We start from the raw sequence: 24,960 nt of genomic DNA, 5'->3' as shown, positions 1-24,960 counted from the left end.
TTTCCTCTTGTAAATCCTATGACATTCTTAATGACTTAACATTTGAGTTAATGTTTGTTAGGTTTTGCAACAATAAACTACGCTAGACCCCTACAACCATACTAATATCTTTTAATATTTATTATTTAATCTCTACTTTTACTTTGTAACTCTCCCCTTCTTAACTACTTCCCGCCTAGCATATTGTAAAATTTCATCCTGGGTGGGGTGGGCAGCAGTGCAATCTGCTACCCCTGTGTCCACTAGACACAGTGGAACAGATTGATCTGTATCAAGTACCTGTGAATGGCCCAGGTACCATGTGATCGATATGATCCATCACAGCAATCACATGTTCACAAGTAAGCAACTGAATTTATCCATCACAGCGATCACATGTTCACAAGTAAGCAACTGAATTCATGACAGTGAATGGTCACAGTGATCACATAATGTACAGGGCCAATCACAGCAGCCCTGTACTATGACAGCTGTGGCTAATTGCAGCTTCACAATAACAACTGTCATGAATGAAAGCTATTCATGACAGTTAAAATGATTGCTGTTACATTGATCATCATTGTAACAAGCAATCACAGTATAAAAAGAAAAAACTTGATCACCACGTAGAGTAGTACACTGTCGCTATAGTGTTTTTATTTTCATGTTGTAAAATGACAGCTGGGCAGGAGCTTCCTAATCCTGGGTGGGGTGGGCAGCAGTGCAATCTGCTACTGTTGTGTCCACCGGACACAGTGGAAGAGACTGATCAGTACAGGGGACCTGTGATTGGCCCAGGTACCATGTGATCACTGTGAGAGATCACATGTTCACAAGTAAGCAACTGAATTCATCCATCACAGCGATCACATGTTCACAAGTAAGCAACTGAATTCATGACAGTGAATAGTCAGAATGATCACATGGTGTACAGGGACAATTACAGCAGCCCTGTACTATGTGATGTCTGTGGCTAATCACAGCATCACAATAATAAATACGGGTCATGAATGAAAGCCATTCATAGTAGTTAAAAATTATTGCTGTTACAGTGATCATCATTGTAACAAGCAATCACAATAATAAAAAAAACTGATCACCCCCAGAGTAGTACAGTGTCACTGATCTGGTGACAGTATGCAAAAAAATAGTTAAAAAAAAAAATTTTGTAAAATATATATGTATATATAAATATTATTATTATTATTTCAGGTACTTATATAGCGTGGTAAAAATATATAGAGTATCTCACAAAAGTGAGAACCCCTCACAATTTTGTAAATATTTTATTATATCTTTTTATGTGACAACACTGAAGAAATGACACTTTGCTACAATGTAAAGTAGTGAGTGTACAGTTTGTATAATAAGGAAAAGGTTGCACTAAAATAGCCACATCCAAAATATTGAGGAGACAAAAAAAGGTACTACTAAGTATTACAAAAAGGGCGGACTTTATAGGCTAAGAAACAATGGAGAGGAAAAATAGTATAAATAAACAAGTTTATTAAAATTTACATAACATAGAATAATCAAAAGGGATAAAAAACGTAGCATATATGCATCTATATTTATGAGCAGTGAGCCCTTGTGTGTCTACGCGTTTTGCCGTTAGGCTTCTTCAGGGCACGGCCAAGGTTCAAAGACGAAACAGATAAGAGAACATATTTCTCTATCTTGGTTTGGATTACACTATCAAATATACCCAAGATCAGATGAACGGTGAGTTTTGAAAGTACAAATAAATCACAGTTTGTTTGGCTAAGTCTGTGAGCAGGGGCAGAAGAAGACTTGTATTCCAGGTCTGGAAGAGGCCAGCAAGGTCACAGTGCTAGTGGCTAAATAAAGCTTGACAGCCAATAGCTGTATGTTCACAGTTCATGTAAAAAGCATGCCCCTGGGAGATAGGAATTGTGCAGGAATTGTCTGTCTCCCAGGGGCATGCTTTTTACATGAACTATGAAATTGGCTGTTAGGCTTTATTTAGCCACTAGCACTGCTGAAGCTTAATTAAGGTCTTATGTATTGTGGACGCCACTGTGACCTTGCTGGCCTCTTCCAGACCTGGCATACAAGCCTTCTTCTGCCCCTGCTCACAGACTTAGCCAAACAAACTGATTTATTCGTACTTTCAAAACTCACTGTTCATCTGATCTTGGGTATATTTGATAGTGTAATCCAAACCAAGATAGAGAAATATGTTCTCTTATCTGTTTCGTCTTTGAACCTTGGCCGTGTGCTGGAGAAGCCTAACTGCGAAACGCATAGACATACAAGGGCTCACTGCACATAAATACAGATGCATATATGCTACGTTTTTTTATCCCTTTTGATTATTCTATGTTATGTAAATTCTAATAAACTTGATTATTTATACTATTTTTCATCTCCATTGTTTCTTAGCCTATAAAGTCCACCCTTTTTGTAATACTTAGTAGTACCTTTTTTTGTCTGTACAGTTTGTATAACAGTGTAAATTTGCTGTCCACTAAAAATAACTCAACACAGCCATTAACGTCTAAACTGCTGGCAACAAAAGTGAGTACACTCCTAAGTGAAAATGTCCAAATTGGGGCCAAAGTGTCAATATTTGGTGTGGCCACCATTATTTTACAGCACTGCCTTAACCCTCTTGGGCATGGAGTTCACCAGAGCTTCACAGGTTGCCACTGGAGTCCTCTTCCACTCCTCCATGACAACATCACGGAGCTGGTGGATGTTAGAGAGCTTGCCCTGCACACGTGCACGGTAGCTCCCACCAGCGTCACGCAGGCATGGCAAAAATGGGGAGGAGCTCCGATGCCGGTGGTGTACACCGCCCGCGACAGACACTCATTTACCCAGCTATGCCGGCTATGTCCACCACCCAAACTCTATTTCCAGGTACCATTGTACCCCTACCATTTCACAGAAAAAGTGTCAAGAATGGTAAAAAAAGACAAGAGACAGCTTTGGACAAGTCCTTTATTAAAAAAAAAAAATGTCCAGCGATGTAAATTCATGCCGCCTGACGGGCCGAAAAAAAAAAAAAAGCCGCAACCGTTCTGCCTCCATGGGAGGCTCCCACAGAGTGATGCTTGCCATCAACCATACCAGGCAATATGCCATGTGAATTGGTAACCCAATTCACATGGGGGGGCGGGAACTGGGGTCCCCTTGTTAAAGGGGGCTTCCAGATTCTGATAAGCCCCCGCCTGCATACCCCCACAACCACCGGACAAGGGTTGTGGGGATGAGGCCCTTGTCCCTGTCAACATGGGGACAAGGTGCTTTGGGGTCAGACCCTAAAGCACTCTCCCCATGTTGAGGGCATGTGGCCTGATACGGTTCAGGAGGGGGGGCGCTCTATTGTCCCACCTCTTTTACTGCAGCCTGCCAGGTTGTGTGCTCGAATAAGGGTCTGGTATGGATTTTGGGGGGACCCCTACGCCTTTTTTTTCACATTTTGGCGCAGGGTTCCCCTTAAAATCCATACCAGACCTGAGGGGTCTGGTATAGATTTTGGGAGTCCCCCAATGCTTTTTTTTTTTTTATTTGGTGCAGGGTTCTCCATAATTTCCATATCAGACCTGAAGGGCCTGGTATGGATGGAACCCATGCCCTTTTTTTCCATGAGTTTTATCTATATTGCCGAGACCCGACAATTCATTACAGCCGTGATCAGTTTTAAGTGACAATTTTTCCTTTAGAAATGTCATTTTGCTGTGGTACTGTTCTAAACATGGGAAAAATGCGCTACCTTACAGGCATACTATAGACACCCCCCAGGCATGATATTTAAAGGAATATTTCATTGTTATTGTTTCACTTTAAGCATCAAAAAAATCACTGCTCCTGAAAAAACGGCCACTTTAAAAAAAAAAAAAATTTGCATTGATACATGTCCCCTGGGACAGGACCCGGGTCCCCAAACACTTTTTATGACAATAACTTGCATATAGTAGGTGAGGTTGAAAAAAGACAAAAGTCCAACCTATGTGTGTGATTATGTGTCAGTATTACATTGTATATCCCTGTATGTTGCGGTCATTCAGGTGATTATCTAATAGTTTCTTGAAGCTATCAATGCTCCCCGCTGAGACCACCGCCTGTGGAAGGGAATTCCACATCCTTGCCACTCTTACAGTAAAGAACCCTCTACGTAGTTTAAGGTTAAACCTCTTTTCTTCTAACTGTAATGAGTGGCCACGAGTCTTATTAAACTCTCTTCTGCGAAAAAGTTTTATCCCTATTGTGGGGTCACCAGTACAGTATTTGTAAATTGAAATCATATCCCCTCTCAAGCGTCTCTTCTCCAGGGTGAATAAGTTCTGTGCTTGCAACCTTTCCTCATAACTAAGATCCTCCAGACCCTTTATTAGCTTTGTTGCCCTTCTTTGTACTCACTCCATTTCCAGTACATCCTTCCTGAGGACTGGTGCCCAGAACTAGACAGTATACTCCAGGTGCGGCCGAACCAGAGCCTTTAAAACCATATAAACCTTTAAAATGAGCACTTTTGGTTTTTCATGTTCGTGTCCCATAGAATTTAACAGTGTTCATGTGTTCTTCCAAATTTTTTGCCTGCCATGACAAAATGTGGAAAATGTTAAGGGGTATGAGTACATGACAAAATGTGGAAAATGTCAAGGGGTATGAGTACTTTTTCCAAGGCACTGTATATAATCTTGTCAGTAAAAAAAAAAAATCCAGTAAAGCATGTGGATCTTAATGGGATTATAAAAAAACAAAAGTTGATAGCAGTACAGGTAGTACACTGTCATGAAACATGGGTATAATAACAGTGTGCTACATAAAATAAAATTCATGAATTTAATAATGGCGCATGTAGTGCACTGTGGGAAAAGATAAGGATAATAGTGGTATGCTTTCAAAGCGGAAGGCCACCAGGGGACTAAATTATAGTAATATGGTCCTCTAAACAGTGGTGGCTTCACAATATATAAGACATGTAAACAATATATGTCATAAATGGGCAATTGTATACAAAACACAAGCAATGAATATAAAAATCTCAATGAATTACTGTGCTACTAGTTAAACATAAAAAAGCTGCTGACACTACAATCAGACAAATTGTGTAAGTGATGAAATCAAAAAGTGCAGCGCTGAACATAAACCTTGTTGTATGTAGGAACAAGCAATGATGTGCAAATGTGCAAATAATAAACATGTAAATGTGCTAAACCAAACTAGATTGTGCATACATAGAAATATAAATATATATGATAAATTACCAAAAATCTATATAAAGTGCAAGGTGCTAAAAGGAACAATCAAATGTTTGAAAAGTCCACATAAGGAGACTGTAACTCAAACTGCAGGTGACAGCTGTGTATTAACCGTTCAAGGTAAGGAAAGCTGAAGATGAAGATCCATTCAGTGTGGATAAGGTTTAATCATTGGTAACTTATAAACAGTTCAAAGTGAAAAGAGCTGAGGATGGAGATTTATTCGGCATAGAAAGAAGTTGACCATTGTCCACTACAGGAGTCACTCAGGACTGTACATCCACCACCATAAGGGAGAGTAAATACTCTTACTGAACTGCGTGGACCTTATTGCCAGCGGCAAAGAGCCAAACAAGCATGAGGATGAAACTGTATGTTGTCACTTTGAGGGACCATCACAGGAGACCTGTTTCCCCAATACACTGCAACATCTTATTACCGAATTAGACCTTGAACTCCACTGTTCATAACAGAAAAAGGCCTCCACATAGTGTAAAACCATTAACCACGGATTTATTTAAAAAGTAGTACACTTGCATCAATGATGACTAAAACAGGCACAGGAAAGATGTGGTCACAAGAGGAATCCAAAAGGCACAATAACATTGAGCAAGCACAATATGAACCGATGCGTTTCATCCACAAGGACATCATCTGGGTTATGAGCTAGCCCCCATGTATTGCGCAAATATATAAACATGTGAATAATCAATTAAAAAATCATGTACACCATCCGGTTCCGGAATAAAATGATTCATGTTGTCTGGTGTGCGTTCCACGCCTCAGTATGAATACTAGTGTGCAGGAGGCACTCGCAAAATGGCGCCAATAATGTAATCCAAGCTTCGATTTGACCAAAAACCATGTGATCCACCTCTGCGATACCGCGATATTACGGCCACATCTAAATGAATGAACACAATCAATTGCATACTCCGGACACAAACAATGGCACTATAGAAGACCTGTATGGTCAATTAGCCAATTAAGGTAATGGACTCACATGCTGGAACACACACACGCCACCACTTGGTAAGGACGAGAAATGTTCAAATGAAAAATGAACAATATAGAAATATTAAAGGAATTGTTAAATAAACAAAAATGATCTTTTATATTAAGGCAGATGGTTAAGAGAACCATCGCCAATGTAGTCATTTCCACAAAACAAACTATTAAAATTACATACTAAGTATAAACGGTCACTATAAGTAGACCCAAAAATGCTATTAATAACCCTAAATACACTAAATTGGACAGAAATCGACAATCAAGCTCTATTTATATAATAGAGACCCATAATAGTTTGGCATAATGCCCCAATCCACATTCATGCCAAATGGCGAATAAGATTTCAGCTCATATATCCAAGACGTTTCTAAACGTGATATTCCCCTAGTATTAAAATCACCCCTCCAATGGGGTATAAATGTATCTATAATCAAAAACTGTGTACCCGTTGGATCCTTGTTATGATACCGAAGGTAGTGTTTAGGGACATTATGATTTGTCTTACCTTTTTTGATGTTAGCTATATGCTCATTTACCCTCACAGAAAACGAACATATAGTACATCCCACATACTCTTTCCTGCAAGGACAAGTGAGTAAATAGACTATGTGACGAGTAACGCAAGTAGTGAAGTGTTTCATCTGATACTTACGATTAGTGATGGTAGACTCAAAAACCTCAGATTTTCTCCTGTCGCAAGAGTTGTGATGACACACATTACACCTGCGGCAGGGATAATAACCCCTTAAATTATGAAAAAATTAAGTTCTTATTGGGGGGTCAATAACATTTGGAGCAACCCTCCCTTGTAAGGATGGTGCACCTCTCTATACAACTCCCACACGGTCAGGGAGGACAGGGCCTAAAAACCTATCGTTCTTAATTCTTTCCAGTGTCTATTAAGGATGTCCTTGACCTAAGAGGAAGAAGAAGAAGTAGAACTTTAAATGAAGCATGCCGTTGCAGATAATATTGAATAAAGAACATATAACCATGATTGAACTGTCATAATGACATGTAATAATTCATAAAATAATAAAGCATAATGTACGATATCAACAATTAGCAATATATAATATGGTTATAAAGAATCAATGTTTTGAACATAATAGTAATAATAAAATATTTAATAAATGTTTGACAGACATAATTGGTACAATGATACAGCATAAATAATGCCAGACATAATGTAGATATGATTAGTAAAGTATACCAACATAGACTCATACATCAATAATAAAAACATATACACATACAGGTTAAAAATTCATAGTTAAAGCAAGCTTGTCTTGGTACCCTATGTTGGGAACTTTATGTGTTTCATGGCATACAGCCACTCATCAGAAGTTAGATGCATAGTTATACTCCTAAAGCATACCCATTTCTTTCCTGTGTTCAGTAGGGATGAGCTTCGAGTTCAAGTCGAGCTCATGTTCGACTCGAACATCAGCTGTTCACCAGTTCGCTGAACAGCGAACAATTTGGGGTGTTTGTGGCAAATTCGAAAGTCTATGGGAGAAATCAAAAGTGCTAATTTTAAAGGCTTATATGCAAGTTATTGTCATAAAAAGTGTTTGGGGACCTGGGTCCTGCCCCAGGGGACATGGATCAATGCAAAGGAAGGAAGGATAAATGGATAATAAATGTATTATTATATGTTACCCTCTAAGGGGGAGAAAAACATCACGTAACCCAGCCAGTTCTCAATTACTCACAGAGCAGCCCTTGGGCTGAAAACAGCTCCTATGGGGGAGTGAGAGGGGGTCCTGGATTATTATTATTAATATCCAACAGTTTACGCAGCACTTTACAATGTAGAGGAGGACAGCACAATTACAGTACAATACAGAAGAGACAGGTTAAGATGTCTCGCCCAGGGTTGAGAGCCACCCCAAACAAGTTGGGGATGAAGGAAGCAACCAAAGGGCACAACCGACTGTTGGGGCATATTGCCTAGGTGTAGTGTATGTACACTTATCATGCACCTGATTCTGTGAAAAAAAAGGGGGGGGGGACCATAAGTGATTTTTTTCACTTATGGTTTCTTTCCACCCCCCTTTTTTTCACAGAATATTTTTTCAAATATTTCAACAAAGCAGGGATTAATTTCTTGGGCTTTTTTGATTGATAAGAAATGGATCAGATTAACGGTTATAAAGAGGTTAAAGAGTTAAAAGAGAAATTCTCACCCCATAAAGCTTCAGTAGAATATACCTCCCTTTCTACTAATTTGAAAAACCATCTGGAAAGGAGGAAAGTGATTAGAAAACTAAAAAACAAAAGAAATATACCGTGATGTAAGTGATTACAAAACAGGTGTAGTCTTTAGCTGGCATAAAAAGGATAATATACCCTCCAATATTGCTGAGGGAATATCCGAAATGGAGAATTCAAGCCCCTGACAATACATTAGGGTTTAGACCCACTCAACCCCCAAGACAGGGGAGACCTGAATATAGAGACACCCCCAATGGCCCTAGGAATAGGCTTTTGCACCCCCCAGTAATCCCCAATATAATAGGGGTACACACCCCAATAATGGTAAGGAGAGGGGTTCATTTAGAAATAGGGGCAGGGGCTACCATCAAGGGTCCTCTGGGGCCCCCTTACCATCACAGAAATGTCAATTATGGTAGATCACCTCAGTCTTACGGCTGGAATAAAAATTACAGTGACCAGTATCGGGAAAATCATTATCCAGATAGGTCCCATATACACACTCATAATCGTCTCTCGCCTCTTAGAGACGAATATTCACAAGAGATATGTGACAATGCCTATCCCTATATGGGAAAAGATGAGGACAATTATACCAGGTCCCCATTTAATTACAACCAGAATAATCCTGGCCATTAAAAACATATGAGTTTTCCCAGGGAAACACAAGGCCACAAATGAGGCCCCAAATTAAGAGAGGTTCCTGAGGGGGATGGCAAATCCAAAGGAAAAAGGCAAAGAACTTAATAGGTGAGGTCAACTTAATTTAGTCAAGTCAAATTAACTGATGCTGAAAAGTCGACTCAAACCTTAACAAAGGTTTGAAATTTGTTCCCCCTAAGAAATTGAATACATTTGTACCTTCATTGACGTACACAAGTACGTTCGCAAACTAAATATACAAAGACATTTTATTATCAGTCCTATCATGCCCCGGGACTGTCACAGTCCCATCATGCCCCGAGACTGTGACGTCATAAGGGGCGGGGTCACTGGATGACATCACCCAGTGACCCCGCCCCATACCTATATAAGTCGTTGCGCACCGAGCACACGGCATTACAGCGGGAGAGAACGAGTCAACATCGGAAGAAAAGAAGAGGGAAGAAGACAACGGAGAAGACCAGGCAACCGCTAGCAATTGAGCGGGCAAAAGAGCAGAAGATAGCGGAGGAGCCCGGCAGAAAACACCGGAGAGCGCGGAGAAGAGGCCGGAGATAGCGGAGAATTCGGAAGAGACCCCTGGAGCTGCCTAATAAATTACTTTAAAAACTTGTGTAGTGTGTTTTATTTTATTGACACTTTTTTCCCCAGGTGAATGGGTAGGGGTATGATGTACCCCATACTCATTCACATAGGGTGGGGGGCTGGGATCTAGGGGCCCCCTTATTAAAGGGGGCTCCCAGATTCCAATAAGCCCCCCACCTGCAGACCCCAACAACCAATGGCCAGGGTTGTCGGTAAGAGGCCCTTGTCCTCATCAATATGGTGGCAAGGTGCTTTGAGGTGGGGGCGCAGTGCCCCCCCGCCCCAAAGCACCCAACCCCATGTTGAGGGCATGCGGCCTGGTACGGTTCAGGAGGGTGGGTGCTCGCTCATCCCCACCCCCTTTCCTGACCTGCCGGGCTGTGTGCTCAGATAAGGGTCTGGTATGGATCTTGGGGGGACCCCCACACCATTTTTTTGGGCGTCGGGCTTCCCCGTAAGATCTACACCAGACCGAAGGGTCTGGTATCATCTTGGGGGGAATCTCACGCAATTTTTTAAAAAATTTTCACGGGGTTCCCCCCTTAAGATTCTCAGCACACAAGTCGCACCGCAAGTCGGATCATCTTGATCCGACTTCTGGTGCGACTTCTATTCAAATCAATGGGCTCCCATAGGGAACCATTAATTTTGAATAGAGACAGAAACACCGGATGAGGCTTAACACAGCGTTAAGCCTGGTTAAATCATGTTTAACACCTTTTGCCGGCGTCTGACATTTTTACAGCTCTAGCAGTGGAGCCTCAGAACGCGCTGGTCCTTGGTTTTTTTTGGAGCTTAAAAACGGCTATGCCATTTACAGCTCAAAAATGCCATGGTGTGTATGAGCCCATTGAATAACATGGCATGGCATTCTTAAGCAGCAAAAAAAGCTCAAAAACGCCCTTGTATGAAGCCTAAATAACAATAATAGAGGTATCTCTTTAACGTACGAGGCCAGTACTTGGAAATTACTGTATTCGAACAGCAGCTTGAGATTAAAAATCTATTTGATGCCCACGGACCGGAGCGGTTATATCCCAGTCGAAAGCTGCCACCATAATGCATGGCTGATAGATATAGAAATACAGCTGTCCCTCTTAGATAGAAATATATTGTTGATTGATAATCCTAACAGATTAATTATAACAAGTTTAAATGGTCATTTTTTACGTCTTTTTCCATCCAACACAAACAGGTCAAGGATATTCCTAATAGACATTGGAAAGTTCTTAAGGTTTTTAGGCCCTGACCTCCCTGACCGTGCGGGAGTTGTATACAGAGGAGCACCATCCTAATTAGGGACGGTTGCTCCAAATGTTATTGACCCCCCAATAAGAACATCATTTTTTTCATAATTTGAAGGGCTATTATCCCTGCCGCAGGTGTAATGTGTGTCATCACAACTCTTGCGGCAGGAGAAAATCTGAGGTTTTTGAGTCTACATTACTAATCATGAGTATCACTACTTGCGCTACTTGTCACATAGTCTATTTTCTCACTTGTCCCTGCAGGAAACAGTATGTGGGACGTACTATACGTTTGTTTTCTGTAAGGGTGAATGAGAATATAGCTAACATCAAAAAAGGAAAGACAAATCATAGCGTTCCTAAACATTACCTTCGGTATCATAACAAGGATCCGACAGGTACACAGTTTTTCATTATTTAGATTTGTTTATACATGATACTAGGGAAGTATCACGTTTAGAAATGTTTTGGATATATAAGCTGAAATCTTATTTGCCATTTGGCATGAATGACGATTGGGACATTAATGCCTTTATCAGTAGAGCTTGATTGTCATTTTTTGTCCAATTTAGTTATTCATTTTAGGGTATTCGTTATAGGGTGTACAGATAGCGAACAATTTGGGGTGTTTGTGGCAAATTCGAAAGCCACGGAACACCCTTTAAAAGTCTATAGGAGAAATCAAAAGTGCTAATTTTAAAGTTTAATATACAAGTTATTGTCATAAAAAGTGTTTGGGGACCTGGGTCCTGCCCCAGGGGACATGTATCAATGCAAAAAAAAGTTTTAAAAACAGCCTTTTTTTGGGAGCAGTGATTTTAATAATGCTTAAAGTGAAACAATAAAAGTGACTTACAATATTCCTTTAAATTTCGTACCGGCGGGGTGTCTATAGTATGCCTGTAAAGTAGCGCATGTTTCCCGTGTTTACAAGCAAAATTACATTTCTAAAGGAAAAAAAAGTCATCTAAAAGTACTCGCGGCTATTAATTAATTGTCGGGTCTCTGCAATACACATAAAAGTGTCAGAAACCATGAACCAGACCGAGACAGAAGTACAGTAAAATCACACTTGTTTATTAATAAAAGTAAAAAGGTAAATAGAGTAAGCGTAGTCAAAGCATAGCCAGAGTACAGTAACCAGATCGGGTAATCAGCCAAGCCAGAGTTCAGTAACCAGATTGGGTAATCAGCCAGGCCAGAAGTCAGGGATCCAAGTAGAGGAACAGCAAGCAGGATAAGGAGCCAGAAGGGATGTCAGCAAAGCCAGTCTTTAAACAGGAACACAGGAGATGGTTTCTTGTGATGTGACCAAGGCGAAGGCAGAGATGAAGTGAGCTGGACAGCTTTAAGTAGGCAGGTCAGACGAGCAGGATCAGGAACAGCTGGGTAACTGTGGAGAGAGATGAGAGCTGGCAATTAGCCGACAGCTGAGCGGCCAGCTCAGAGAAGGAAAGGCTGAGCCAGCCCTGACAGTACCCCCTCCTCAACAACCCCCTTGGAGGACCACTGGGCTTGAGGGGAAAACGTCTATGGAAATCACAAAGGAGGGCAGGGGCATGCACATCCGAGGATGAGACCCAGGAGCGTTCCTCTGGACCGTACCCCTTCCAATGCACCAGGTACTGTATGCATCCACTGAACCTATGGGAGTCAACAATGGTTCTTAACCTGCACAGGGTGAGGACGTGGCAGCAAGGTGGTAAAGCGGTTGCAGACCAAAGGATTTAATAAGGAGACATGAAATAGATTTGAAATACGCATGTTAGAAGGAAGGTCTAATGCGTAAGCCACTGGGTTAATTCTTCGAAGAATACGGAAAGGTACAATAAACCGAGGTGCGAACTTCAGTGAGGGAACAGGAAGTCGGAGATTGCAAGATGATAGCCAGACCATGTTCCCAACCTGGTAGGAAGGTGCAGGCAGACGTCTGTGGTCAGCATGGAGTCTGTACCTATCATTAGCATGACGCAAAGCCCCCTGGACTTGTGTCCAAGTGGAACGAAGACCACGGAGATGATCCTCTAACGCAGGAATACTCTGCGGAACAAACGTGTCAGGCAACACGGAAGGTTGGAAACCATAATTCGCCATAAATGAAGACAATCGGTAGACAGAATTCAAGGCACTTTTGTGAGCAAACTCTGCCCATGGTAATAGGTCTGACCAGTTGTTATGATGGTCAGAAATATAGCAACATAGGAATTACTCCAAGGGCTGATTGGCTCGCGTTAGACCGTGGGTGATATGCAGAAGAGATAGCAAGCTGAATTCCCAACTGTGCACAAAAGGCTCGCCAGAACCGGGACACAAACTGACTACCCCTGTCCGAGACAATCATCTTGGGTAGCTCATGTAAGCGAAAGATCTCCTGAGCAAAAGCAAGTTCCTTAGCAGTAGGCAACTTCTTAAGTGGAATATAATGACACATCTTTGAAAACCGGACATCCACCATAAGGATAACAGTGTTGCCTTGGGAGTTGGGCAACTCCACAATGAAATCCATAGACAGGTGGGTCCAGGGCCTCTCTCCATTGGGTATGGGTTGTAGGAGGCCCACTGGAAGGTGTCGTGGAGTCTTACTCTGAGCACACATGGACCAGGCAGCTACAAAGGCAGTTACATCAGCATGTAGACTAGACCTCCAGAATTGTTGGGAAATGGCCCAAACGAGTTGATTCTTCCCAGGGTGTCCAGCTGCCTTGGGAGAATGGTAAGTCTGGAGCACGGCAGTACGGAGACACTCTGGGACAAAGCAACAGTCACAAGGTTTCTCAGGAGGAGCATCGACCTGAGCAGCAAGAATTTTGTCACCCAAAGGAGAAGTAAGACTGGTGTGAATCGTAGCCAGAATACGATCAGGAGGAATCACAGGAACTGGAACCGACTCCAACTTGGAAGTGGAGGAAAATTGTCGTGACAAAGCATCAGCCCTTACATTCTTAGTACCGGGTAAGATTGAGACAATGTCATTGAAACTTGACTAGAAAAGAGCCCATCACGCCCTTCTGGGAGAGAGGCACTTAGCCTCAGACAAGAATGTGAGATTCTTATGGTCAGTAAGAATGAGAACCGGCACAGTGGTACCTTCGAGAAGCTGTCTACATTCTTTCAGGGCTAAAATGATCGCCAATAGCTCTCTGTCACCAAACTTGTAATTGCACTCCGCAGGTGACAATTTCTTGGAAAAGTAGCCACAAGGATGCATAGCACTCTCAGAGGTGGGACGTTGAGACAGAAGGGCTCCAACACCAGTCTTAGAAGCATCAACCTCAAGGAGAAAAGGTAACGTAGGATCAGGATGTGCCAACACAGGAGCAGAAACAAAGGCAGCCTTGAGGCTCTCAAAGACCTTAATGGACTCCGGAGACTAACTCTGTGGGTTACCATCCTTTCTGGTCATATCAGTCAGGGGCTTAACAAGAGACGAGAAGTTACGAATACATTTCTAATAATAGTTGGCAAAATCCAGGAAACACTGGAGAGGACGTAAACCCACGGGTCGAGGCCACTATAGGACTGCCGAAAGTTTCTCTGGGTCCATCAAAAAACAAGCAGTGGAAATGACATAGCCCAGGAATTTAATCTGTTCACGATGGAACTCGCACTTCTTCAGTTTACAATAGAGATTGTTCTCTCTTAGTTTCTGAAGCACACGACAGACATCTGTGTGGTGGCTCTCCAGGGACTTGGAAAATATGAGGATATCATCGAGATAAAAGACCACACATAACTGCAACAAATCTCGGAGGACATCGTTAATAAATTCCTGGAAGATTGCCGGGGCGTTACAAAGGCCAAAAGGCATTACGAGGTACTCATAATGGCCTGTTCTGGTATTAAACGCAGTTTTCCACTCGTCACCCTCCTTAATCCTCACGAGATTGTAAGCCCCTCTCAAATCAAGTTTCGTGAAAACCGTTGCTTATTTGAGACGGTCAAATAACTCAGTAATCAATGGAATCAAGTAGGCATTCTTAATCGTGAAACGATTGAGACCCCTATAATCAATACAAGGTCTCAGTTCACCGCTCTTCTTCTTTACAAAGAAGAAACCAGCACCAGCAGGAGACGAGGATTTCCGGATGAAACCTTGAGAAATTGCATCTGCAACATACTTCTCCGTGGCTTTATCCTGCAAGACCGACGAAGGGTAAACTCGACCATGAGGAGGTATGGCACCAGGTTGAAGGTCAATTGTGCAATCATATGGCTGGTGTGGAGGCAAACTACCGGCTTGACCTTTGTCAAAGACATCGCTAAAATCATGGTACTCCTCTGGCAGGGAGGAGAGTGAAGAGGTGCACAGGACCTTGGCTACCTTCCGGATCAAGTCTCACTGCATTGTGGTGACCAGGAGAGAACCTCAGCACGGAGCCAATCAAAAGAGGGGTTGTGCCTCTGTAACCAAGGATAACCAATAACCAGCGGAAACTTAGGTGAGGAAATAACCTGGAATTGGATTATGTCATGGTGAAGCGCTCCTACAGCCATGGACAACGGAACTGTCTCATGATTCACATGGGCAGGCTGTAGAGGTCTCCTGTCAAGAGCCTCAATGGCAAGTGGAGTGTCATGTAGTTGCAGTGGAATCGAGTGCTTTGATACAAAGGCAGCATCAATGAAGTCGATTAAAGCCTGTATCACGATAGACGACTTAGCCCAAGAAAGGGTGACCGAAACCAGGGGCTTATCCTTCTGGATAACTGGGGATGACACAACACCACCTAAGGTCTGTCCATGACAGGACCTTTAAGGTTTGGGTGTTCCCAGAACGGGTAGGACAAGACTTCAAAAAGTGACCTGCCTGGCCACAATAAAGGCACAATCTCTACCTCCTCCTAAAGGCTCTCTCATCTGCAGAGAGACGCGTGAAGCCCAAGTGCATGGGTTCATCTTCACTGACCAACTCGGTACCAGGAGGCATGGGAGGTGAGGAAGGCACGGGTGGGACTGCAAAGCTCAGAGGCACGGGCAGGCAAAAGGACTTACAGGTACGTCCTTGCCTGCCCGCGGGTGGGGGGTCCGATCGGACCCCCCCCCCGGTGCCTGCGGCGGTCGGCAAATCTCCCCCGGCGATCGGTGGTGAGGGGGAGGCCATCCATTCGTGGCCCCCCCCTCGCGATCGCTCCCAGCCAATGGGATCATTTCCCTGCCTCTGTATTGTACACAGAGGCAGAGGAAATGATGTCATCTCTCCTCGGCTCGGTATTTTCCGTTCCGGGCCGAGGAGAGAAGACTGTAATGTGAGTGCACCAACACACTACACACACAGTAGAACATGCCAGGCACACAAAACACCCCGATCCCCCCCCCGATCGCCCCCCCGATCCCCCCCAATCACCTCCCCCCCTGTCACAAACTGACACCAAGCAGGTTTTTTTTTTTTTTCTGATTACTGTATTGGTGTCAGTTTGTGACAGTTACAGTGTTAGGGCAGTGAGTGTTAGGCCCCCTTTAGGTCTAGGATACCCCCCTAACCCCCCCTAATAAAGTTTTAACCCCTTGATCACCCCCCGTCACCAGTGTCGCTAAGCGATCATTTTTCTGATCGCTGTATTAGTGTCGCTGGTGACGCTAGTTAGGGACGTAAATATTTAGGTTCGCCGTCAGCGTTTTATAGCGACAGGGACCCCCATATACTATCTAATAAATGTTTTAACCCCTTGATTGCCCCCTAGTTAACCCTTTCACCACTGATCACCGTATAACCGTTACGGGTGACGCTGGTTAGTTCGTTTATTTTTTATAGTGTCAGGGCACCCACCGTTTATTACCGAATAAAGGTTTAGCCCCCTGATCGCCCAGCGGTGATATGCGTCGCCCCAGGCAGCGTCAGATTAGCGCCAGTACCGCTAACACCCACGCACACAGCATACGCCTCCCTTAGTGGTATAGTATCTGATCGGATCAATATCTGATCCGTTCAGATCTATACTAGCGTTCCCAGCAGTTTAGGGTTCCCAAAAACGCAGTGTTAGCGGGATCAGCCCAGATACCTGCTAGCACCAGCGTTTTGCCCCTCCGCCCGGCCCAGCCCAGCCCACCCAAGTGCAGTATCGATCGATCACTGTCACTTACAAAACACTAAACGCATAACTGCAGCGTTCGCAGAGTCAGGCCTGATCCCTGCGATCGCTAACAGTTTTTTTGGTAGCGTTTTGGTGAACTGGCAAGCACCAGCCCCAGGCAGCGTCAGGTTAGTGCCAGTAGCGCTAACACCCACGCACGCACCGTACACCTCCCTTAGTGGTATAGTATCTGAACTGATCAATATCTGATCTGATCCGATCAGATCTATACTGGCGTCCCCAGCAGTTTAGGGTTCCCAAAAACGCAGTGTTAGTGGGATCAGCCCAGATACCTGCTAGCACCTGCGTTTTGCCCCTCCGCCCGGCCCAGCCCAGCCCACCCAAGTGCAGTATCGATCGATCACTGTCACTTACAAAACACTAAACGCATAACTGCAGCGTTCGCAGAGTCAGGCCTGATCCCTGCGATCGTTAACAGTTTTTTTGGTAGCGTTTTGGTGAACTGGCAAGCGCCAGCGGCCTAGTACACCCCGGTCATAGTCAAACCAGCACTGCAGTAACACTTGGTGACGTGGCGAGTCCCATAAGTGCAGTTCAAGCTGGTGAGGTGGCAAGCACAAATAGTGTCCCTCTGTCATCAAAAAGACAAACACAGGCCCGTCGTGCCCATAATGCCCTTCCTGCTGCATTCGCCAATCCTAATTGGGAACCCACCACTTCTGCAGCGCCCGTACTTCCCCCATTCACATCCCCAACCAAATGCAGTCGGCTGCATGAGAGGCATTTTTATGTCCTCCCGAGTACCCCTACCCAACGAACCCCCCCAAAAAAGATGTTGTGTCTGCAGCAAACGCGGATATAGGCGTAACACCCGCTATTATTGTCCCTCCTGTCAATCCTGGTCTTTGCATTGGTGAATGTTTTGAACGCTACCATTCACTAGTTGAGTATTAGCGTAGGGTACAGCATTGCACAGACTAGGACACACTTTCACAGGGTCTCCCAAGATGCCATCGCATTTTGAGAGACCCGAATCTGGAACCGGTTACAGTTATAAAAGTTACAGTTACAAAAAAAGTGTAAAAAAAAAAAAAAAACACAAACAAAAATATAAAATAAAAAATAATAGTTGTCGTTTTATTGTTCTCTCTCTCTCTATTCTCTCTATTGTTCTGCTCTTTTTTACTGTATTCTATTCTGCAATGTTTTATTGTTATTATGTTTTATCATGTTTGCTTTTCAGGTATGCAATTTTTTATACTTTACCGTTTACTGTGCTTTATTGTTAACCATTTTTTGTCTTCAGGTACACCATTCACGACTTTGAGTGGTTATACCAGAATGATGCTTGCAGGTTTAGGTATCATCTTGGTATCATTCTTTTCAGCCAGCGGTCGGCTTTCATGTAAAAGCAATCCTAGCGGCTAATTAGCCTCTAGACTGCTTTTACAAGCAGTGGGAGAGAATGCCCCCCCCACCGTCTTCCGTGTTTTTCTCTGGCTCTCCTGTCTCAACAGGGAACCTGAGAATGCAGCCGGTGATTCAGCCAGCTGACCATAGAGCTGATCAGAGACCAGAGTGGCTCCAAACATCTCTATGGCCTAAGAAACCGGAAGCTACGAGCATTTTATGACTTAGATTTTGCCGGATGTAAATAGCGCCATTGGGAAATTGGGGAAGCATTTTATCACACCGATCTTGGTGTGGTCAGATGCTTTGAGGGCAGAGGAGAAATCTAGGGTCTAATAGACCCCAATTTTTTCAAAAAAGAGTACCTGTCACTACCTATTGCTATCATAGGGGATATTCACATTCCCTGAGATAACAATAAAAATGATTAAAAAAAAAAAAAAAAATGAAAGGAACAGTTTTAAAATAAGATAAAAAAGCAAAAAAATAATAAAGAAGAAAAAAAAAAAAAAAAAGCACCCCTGTCCCCCCTGCTCTCGCGCTAAGGTGAACGCAAGCGTCGGTCTGGCGTCAAATGTAAACAGCAATTGCACCATGCATGTGAGGTATCACCGCGACGGTCAGATCGAGGTCAGTAATTTTAGCAGTAGACCTCCTCTGTAAATCTAAAGTGGTAACCTGTAAAGGCTTTTAAAGGCTTTTAAAAATGTATTTATTTTGTTGCCACTGCACGTTTGTGCGCAATTGTAAAGCATGTCATGTTTGGTATCCATGTACTCGGCCTAAGATCATCTTTTTTATTTCATCAAACATTTGGGCAATATAGTGTGTTTTAGTGCATTAAAATGTAAAAAAGTGTGTTTTTTCCCCAAAAAATGCGTTTGAAAAATCGCTGCACAAATACTGTGTGAAAAAAAAAAATTAAACACCCACCATTTTAATCTGTAGGGCATTTGCTTTAAAAAAAATATATAATGTGTGGGGGTTCAAAGTAATTTTCTTGCAAAAAAAAATAATTTTTTCATGTAATCAAAAAGTGTCAGAAAGGGCTTTGTCTTCAAGTGGTTAGAAGAGTGGGTGATGTGTGACATAAGCTTCTAAATGTTGTGCATAAAATGCCAGGACAGTTCAAACCCCCCCCAAATGACCCCATTTTGGAAAGTAGACACCCCAAGCTATTTGCTGAGAGGCATGTCGAGTCCATGGAATATTTTATATTGTGACACAAGTTGCGGGAAAGAGACAAATTTGTTTTTTTTTGTTTTTTTTTTGCACAAAGTTGTCACTAAATGATATATTGCTCAAACATGCCATGGGAATATGTGAAATTACACCCCAAAATACATTCTGTTGCTTCTCCTGAGTACGGGGATACCACATGTGTGAGACTTTTTGGGAGCCTAGCCGCGTATGGGACCCCGAAAACCAAGCACCGCCTTCAGGCTTTCTAAGGGCGTAAATTTTTGATTTCACTCTTCACTGCCTATCACAGTCTCGGAGGCCATGGAATGCCCAGGTGGCACAAAACCCCCCCAAATGACCCCATTTTGGAAAGTAGACACCCAAAGCTATTTGCTGAGCGGTATAGTGAGTATTTTGCAGACCTCACTTTTTGTCACAAAGTTTTGAAAATTAAAAAAAGAAAAAAAAAATTTTTTTTTTGTCTTTCTTCATTTTCAAAAACAAATGAGAGCTGCAAAATACTCACCATGCCTCTCAGCAAATAGCTTGGGGTGTCTACTTTCGAAAATGGGGTCATTTGGGGGGGTTTGTGCCACCTGGGCATTCCATGACCTCCGAAACTGTGATAGGCAGTGAAGAGTGAAATCAAAAATGTACACCCTTAGAAATCCTGAAGGCTGTGATTGGTTTTCGGGGTCCCGTACGCGGCTAGGCTCCTAAAAAGTCCCACACATGTGGTATCCCCGTACTCAAGAGAAGCAGCAGAATGTATTTTGGGGTGCAATTCCACATATGCCCATGACCTGTGTGAGCAATATTTCATTTAGTGACAACTTTGTGCAAAAAAAAAAAAAAATAAAAATAAATTGTCACTTTCCCGCAACTTGTGTCAAAATATAAAATATTCCATGGACTCAACATGCCTCTCAGCAAATAGCTTGGGGTGTCTACTTTCCAAAATGGGGTCATTTGGGGGGGGGTTTGTGCCATCTGGGCATTTTATGGCCTTCAAAACTGTGATAGGTAGTGAGAAGTAAAATCAAAAATGTACGCCCTTAGAAATCCTGAAGGCAGTGATTGGTTTTCGGGGCCCCGTATGCGGCTAGGCTCCCAAAAAGTCCCACACATGTGGTATCCCCATACTCAGGAGAAGCAGCTAAATGTATTTTGGGGTGCAATTCCACATATGCCCATGTCCTGTGTGAGCAATATATCATTTAGTGACAACTTTTTGTAATTTTTTTTTTTTTTTTTGTCATTATTCAATCACTTGGGACAAAAAAAATGAATATTCAATGGGCTCAACATGCCTCTCAGCAATTTCCTTGGGGTGTCTACTTTCCAAAATGGGGTCATTTGTGGGGGTTTTGTACTGCCCTGCCATTTTAGAACCTCAAGAAACGACATAGGCAGTCATAAATTAAAGGCTGTGTAAATTCCAGAAAATGTACCCTAGTTTGTAGGCGCTATAACTTTTGCGCAAACCAATAAATATACACTTATTGACATTTTTTTTACCAAAGACATGTGGCCAAATACATTTTGGCCTAAATGTATGACTAAAATTGAGTTTATTGGATTTTTTTTAGAACAAAAAGTAGAAAATATCATTTTTTTTCAAAATTTTCGGTCTCTTTCCGTGTATAGCGCAACGAATTAAAAACGGCTGAGGTGATCAAATAACATCGAAAGACAGCTCTATTTCGTTTGGTTACAGCATTGCATGACCGCGCAATTAGCAGTTAAAGCGACGCAGTGCCAAATTGTAAAAAGTGCTCTGGTCAGGAAGGGGGTAAATCCTTCCGGGGCTGAAGTGGTTAAAAGAAAGTCTTTCTCTGAGTCAGGAGTCAATGAGGATGGCAAGCTCTCCAGCTCAGCTCAGCTCCAGCTGGGAATATCTTGGGCTGCTATCTCATCCTTGATGGAATCCGAGAGACCATGAGAAAAAGCAGCCATGAGGGCCTCATTGTTCCAAGCAACCTCTGCTGCCAGAGTACGGAATTCAATGGCGTAGTCAGCAACTGTTCTCGTACTCTATTTGATGGACACGAGGCACTTGGCAGCAGAAGCGGAGCATGTGGGAACGTCAACTACCCCTTTAAAGGAGGCCACAAACTCAGGGTAACTCAAGACAACAGGTTTTTGTGCCTCCCATAGAGGGTTAGCCCAGGCCAAGGATCTCTCAGAAAGCAAAGATATCACAAACCCTACTTTGCTTCTGTCCGTGGGAAACACCTGGGGCAGCATCTCAAAGTATAACCCTTTGCATTGGACTGGATCACTCCCAAATCGCTGGGGAAGCGGAGCGGAACCAGACATACCTCTTATAGAGGTAATACTCAAGGCAGGTGCCTGCACAGAGACAGGGATGGCCTGCGACTCAGGTTGTACCGGAGCAGCCACAGTGGGGGATTCCAGGTGAGCTGTGCGACTCAGGAGTGTTTGTAACGCCATGGCAAACTGATCCATGCGGTGATCTTGCTCATCCAATCTGGAAAAAATATTACCAACAAGTGGATTGACTGTATTTTCTGAATTCATGGCCTTCGCCTACTGTTAGAAACCATGAACCAGACCGAGACAGAAGTGCAGTAAAATCACACTTGTTTATTAAGAAAATTAAAAGGTAAATAGAGTAAGCGTAGTCAAAGCATAGCCAGAGTCCATTAACCGGATAGGGTAGTCAGCCAAGCCAGAGTACAGTAACCAGATCGGGTAATCAGCCAAGCCAGAGTTCAGTAACCAGATTGGGTAATCAGCCAGGCCAGAAGTCAGGGATCCAAGTAGAGGAACAGCAAGCAGGATAAGGAGCCAGAAGGGATGTCAGCAAAGCCAGTCTTTAAACCGGAATGCAGGAGATGGTTTCTTGTGATGTGACCAAGGCGACGGCAGAGATGAAGTGAGCTGGACAGCTTTAAGTAGGCAGGTCAGACGAGCAGGATCAGGAACAGCTGAGTAACTGTGGAGAGAGATGAGAGCTGGCAATTAGCCGATAGCTGAGCCAGCCCTGGCAAAAAGTCATTGAAAAAAACGGCATGGGATTCCCCCACAGTCCATTACCAGGCCCTTTGGGTCTGGTATGAATATTAAGGGGAACTCCGAACCAAAATTAAAAAAAAAATGTGTGGGGGTCCCCCCAAATTCCATACTAGGCCCTTCAGGTCTGGTATGAATATTAAGGGGAACCCCAAACCCAAATTTAAAAAAAAATGCCTTGGGGGTCCCTCTCAAAATCCATACCAGATCCTTCAGGTCTGGTATGGATTTTAAGGGGAACCCCACACCAAATTTTTTTTTTAAAATGGCGTGGGGTCCCCCTAAAAATCCAGACCTTTATCCGAGCACGCAACCTGGCAGGCCACAGGAAAAGAGGGGGGGGGAGAGCTCCCCCCCTCCTGAACCGTACCTGGCCACATGCCCTCAACATAGGGAAGATGTCCCCATGTTATTGGGGACAAGGGCCTCATCCCCACAACCCTTGCCCGGTGGTTTTGGGGGTCTGCGGCCGGGGGGCTTATTGGAATCTGGAAGCCCCCTTTAACAAGGGGACCCCCAGATCCCAGCCTCCCCGTGTGAATTGGTAATGAAGTACAAATGTACCCCTACCATTTCACAAAAAAGTGTCAAAAATGGGCCGGGTCCCCGGGTGGCCCCACCCTCAGTCATATTAGAGCTGTAACAAGAACAGAAACATCACACAGCGGGAGCCTCCCATTGAGGCGGATCGTCTGGAGGTTGAAGTGGGGGAGAAGCTGGAGGAGAAGACCAGAGGAAGATGCCGGAGGAGAAGTCTGGAGGAAGAAGCGGTAGAAGAACAAGATGGAGGAAGAAGAAGAAAACCAAAAGAAGACCAGAAGAAGATGTAAGAAGAAGTGTCATTTTGCTGTGGTACTGTTCTAAACACGGGAAAACTGCGCCACTTTACAGGCATACTATAGACACCCCCCAGGCACAATATTTAAAGGAATATTTCATTTTTATTGTTTCACTTTAAGCATTATTAAAATCACTGCTCCCGAAAAAACATCAGTTTTTAAAACTTTGTTTGCATTGATACATGTCTCCTGGAGCAGGACCCGGGTCCCCAAACACTTTTTATGGCAATAGCTTGCATATAAGCCTTTAAAATTAGCACTTTTGGTTTTTCATGTTAGTGTCCCATAGACTTTAACTGTGTTCCATGGCTTTTGAATTCCCTGAGAACACGGCATAATGTTCGCTATTCGGCGAACAGGCGAACACCCGATGTTTGAGTCGAACTTACGTTCGAATATCGAATATCGGGCTCATCCCTAGTGATCACATTTTTTCTGTGCCTGTTTAAGTCATATTTGATGTAAGTGTTCTACTTTTTAACCACTTTAGCCCCGGGAAGGATTTGCCCCCTTAATGACAAGTCCATTTTTTGCGATACGGCACTGCGTAGCTTTAACTGACAATTGTGCAGTCGTGTGACGTTGTACCCAAACAAAATGTATGTCCTTTTTTCCCACAAATAGAGCTTTCTTTTGGGGGTATTTGATCAACTCTGCTGTTTTTATTTTTTGCGCTATAAAAAAAAAAGTGACAATTTAAATATATATATATATATATATATAGTTTACTTTCTGCTATAATACATATCAAAAAATATATATAAAAAAACTAATTTTTTCATCAGTTTAGGCCAATATGTATTCTTCTTCTATTCTTCCCCAATAGACGCACCCTGCGACTGCCCATCAGAATTGGCAGGCACTGGCTCTCCTTGCTATGAGTTGAACTGCTTGACACTCCCTCTATAGATTCTTGCCTTCTAATCTGCGCGGTCCAGTTCCCCTGTTGGCGTTATCCTTTGGGATCTGGCACCCATGGGTACTATGTTCCAGTTGGTGTACTAGGTGATGTCTGGCAATGGTGGTGGCTGCTTTGCTTTTTAGACCTGTATTAGTAGAATAAATCAGTGATGTCATTTATGCCCTGATGAAGCGAAACTCTTTGCGAAACATGTCGGCTGACTAATCACGAATGATTTTTGAACAAACTACTTTATGGTCAATTTTGATGTTCCTGTATGTTATGTCTGTAATGCATATATATTTTTAACAATTCTTAATAAAATTTATATTTTTTATTAACCCGTGCGGTACTGGCTTACCACTAACAGATACACTATCTCCCTCTAAAAATCCCACCATATCAGAGAGAGTACCATCTCTCTCTTTATTTAATGTATTCTTATACATATTTTTAGTAAAAAAAAAATCGCATTAGGCGTATATTGATTGATTTGGGCAAACAATATCACGTCTACAAACTATGGGATAGATTTAGGGACTTTTATTTATTTTTTTATTGTTTTTACTGGAAATGGCAGCAATCTGCGATTTTTGCGGCAGACAATTCTGACCCTAAATGAGACTT

This window comes from Aquarana catesbeiana, linkage group LG02 (assembly GCF_042186555.1).
Source record: "Aquarana catesbeiana isolate 2022-GZ linkage group LG02, ASM4218655v1, whole genome shotgun sequence".
In the NCBI taxonomy this organism is placed as follows: Eukaryota; Metazoa; Chordata; class Amphibia; order Anura; family Ranidae; genus Aquarana; species Aquarana catesbeiana.
The sequence above is the reverse complement of the archived record's forward strand: the minus strand, read 5'-3'. Positions refer to the sequence as shown.